This window comes from Penaeus monodon, chromosome 37 (assembly GCF_015228065.2).
Source record: "Penaeus monodon isolate SGIC_2016 chromosome 37, NSTDA_Pmon_1, whole genome shotgun sequence".
Lineage (NCBI taxonomy): Eukaryota > Metazoa > Arthropoda > Malacostraca > Decapoda > Penaeidae > Penaeus > Penaeus monodon.
This window is the reverse complement of record NC_051422.1, coordinates 8,394,035-8,397,217: the sequence shown is the minus strand read 5'-3', so window position 1 is coordinate 8,397,217 and position 3,183 is coordinate 8,394,035.

The window sequence follows — 3,183 nt, the reverse complement described above, 5'->3', positions numbered from 1 at the left end:
ATGACGTCATCAATGTAGACAAGCGCCATCTTCCACTGCAGGCCATCCAATACCCTCTCCATCAGACACTCGAAACAACCAGGGGCATTGCAGAGACCAAAGGGCATGACGGTGAATTGCCACAGGCCTTGCCCGAAGGAAAAGGCAGTCTTTGGCTTATCCTCTTCCACCATCTCCACCTGGTGATAACCCGACTTCAGGTCGAGTGTGGAGAACCACCTGGCCCCCACCAATGCATCGAGTGTGTCATCAATTCTCGGCAATGGGTATGAGTCCTTGATAGTCATGTCATTCAGCGCCCGGTAGTCCACACAGAAGCGTTGTGTGCCGTCCTTTTTCTTCACCAGGACTACCGCTGATGACCATGGACTGTCTGACCGTTCAATCACCCCCTGTGCCGCCAGCTCATTGACAGTGCGCTGCATCTCTTCTCGCCTGGTTGGTGCAATACGTCGGGGGGGGGGGGGGGGGGTCTTGATGGGCAAACTACTTCCGGTGTTAATGCGGTGCTTCACCAATCCTGTGCGGCCCAGGTCCAAGTCACCCCTGCTAAACACATCTGCATACTGAGACAGGGTGTGACGCATCTTCTCTGTCTGTGCTTCCGTCAGGTTAGCGGCGCTCCGGTGCGCCAAGTCCTCGAGGAAGTCAGGCAACGGCCCCACACCAACCAACTCCTCGCTCCCCGACGACTCTTCTGGACGCTCCACTTCCTCACAAGTGCCCAGCTTTGCACCAGCTGGCACCTTCTGGGCCTTATCGGAGAAGTTGGCTACCAACACTGTAACTAACCCCTCCCCTGGTCCAACAAAGCTCCGCCCAACCGCTACGCCATCAGCCAGCTGCAGGTTTTGGATGGGCTCCACGAGGCCCTCTACTCCACGCATCACTCTTGACAATCAACACCGGATTCTAGACTCTGTCCTGGGGGCAAGGTGCAGTCGCTCAGCCGTAACTACCTCTACGCAGCCAACCTCTGGAAGCAAGGGCACATCTTCACCATGCACCCTCACCAGCTTCTGTCCAAGGTCGTCACACGCCTTACTCTGCGTCAGGTAGTCAAGGCCCAGCAAGCAGTGCTCGTCCAGATCGGCCACATACACTGGCAGCCGCTGCACCGTGCTGCCCACGCCAATACGAGCCTCCACTGGCCCCTTGAGCTGCACACAATGCCCCGTGACACCACACAGTCTCTGTGGTGCGTCTGGAAGTTGCATAGTGGCCAACATATCAGGCCACACTAGGGTCTTCTCAGCCCCAGTGTCCACTGTCAAGCGGCATGGCTTCCCATCTATTGAGCCCTCCACCTGCATCGTGCTGGTTCGATGGCAGCTTACCCAAGTCGGGGCCCGGGAACCTAGGACGGCTGGGTTTCGGCCCCCTTCTCCAGAGTTTTCTGCTTGTACCACTTCCTTAGCCTTAGGACATGCACTCGGATGGTAACCATACCTGCCACAGTCCTTGCAGCACTGCTGGAAGGCATCAGAATCCGTCCGGTTGAGAGGACGTGTTCTCCGCTCCCTCTGACACTGACTACGTCTGTGCCCTACCTCTCCGCAGCCCCAACACAAGCCTTGGAAAGTGCTCGGGCTCACCTTCCTCAATGCTACCTTCTCCACTTTAGCCTTCCGGCCCTGGAGGTCATGGTGGGGCTGAGCAGCTGGCCCTAGGCCACTGGTTGCCTTCAGGAAGGCCTCGAACTCCAAGGCCCTCGCCCGCGCCACCTGCAGGTCCTCAGGGTGTGCCTGCTTGACGTAGATTTGCAGCTGCTGGTCCTGCAAAGCGTCAACAAAGAAATCGCGGGCCAGGACCACAATCATCTCTTCTGCAGCCGCAGGGTACGACCTCCTTACCAGCGCCTCCACATCCTGCGCCAGCTGGGACAGTGTCTCGCCACTCTCACGAGTCCGCTTCTTCAAGTGGGCCTGATATACCTCGGCCTGGTGGTGGTGCCCGAAACGGCATTTCAAAGCCTCCGCCACGCTGGTGTAAGAGGCATGTTGGGATGGCGGCAGATGGCCCAACACTTCCACCGCGGGGCCCCTTAGCACTGTTACCAGCTGCAGGGCCTTCTCTTCCTTGCTCCAGCCCTGGGCAGATGCCAACATTTCAAATTGGGCGACATATGCCTCCCAGGCCACCTTCCTGTCGTACTCAGCTGGCTTACGCCTCACAGAATGTCTGGAGGCCGAGGGGCTGCAGGGTGGAGAACGCGTGCCGTGAACTAACACGCCCGGGGGGGAGGAAGGGGGTGAGGGAGTTTGCCGCCACCTATACCCAAGGGAGCGGTTCCGATGGGTTCCCAGCCTTCTGCAGCGACTACTGGCTCTGACACGACGCTGCGAGGCCCGGGGGTTTCCTGCCACGGACCCCAGGCAGACCCCAGTAAATCTGACACTATGGCATCTGTTGCCAGAACCTCGTCTGCCTTCTCTGCTTGCAACGTTACTACCTCGTAACGCCGCCTTTCCTCCTTCACTTCCTCCCTCAGGCCCTGAACCTCGCCCTTCAGAGTCTGCACCTCCTCCATCAGTTCACTCTTCACGCTGTTGCAGGCCTTGTCGGTGTACTGCTGAGTTTCCATCTTCACAGATGCAAGATTGCTCTGTAGCACCTCAACAAGTTGGCAGAACTGTTCCTCTGCCTTCCTTGCCTGCATCTCGACGAGATGGTGCGCCTGCTCGTGTGCCCTCTGTGCCTGCTCTTCTGCCTTTGTGCCATTTCCTCCCTCATACCGGCCAGCATGGCAGTGATCAGGTCCATCTGGCTCGGCTTCACCTCACTCGTGCCTGCCTCAGTCATAGCCTCCTCTCCCTCATGGCTGCTGCCATCTTTGGACGACATGATAAATCGGCGATCTCAATCAAATCAAATATCACAAATCCCACTCCTGACACCATTTGTTACGCCGACCGCCTCGTCTCTCTCTGCCACCAACACAAGGCAGGCTAGGCAGACGGCGTGCTATCCACAGGGTCGTGAACACTGAACAGCTCCAAGAGGCACCAAGCACCACAGCGTCCCAGAACACCACGAGGGGAACCGCCAAGTGGCGAGGCAGTGCACGAAATAAACACAAAATGACAGTCTTTCCTTTATTTACACAAGTTATTTACCCGTACACTTTTCTATAGGCACAATATAGGGGGAAACCAGCATGTCACACTGCACGATACAGCTTAT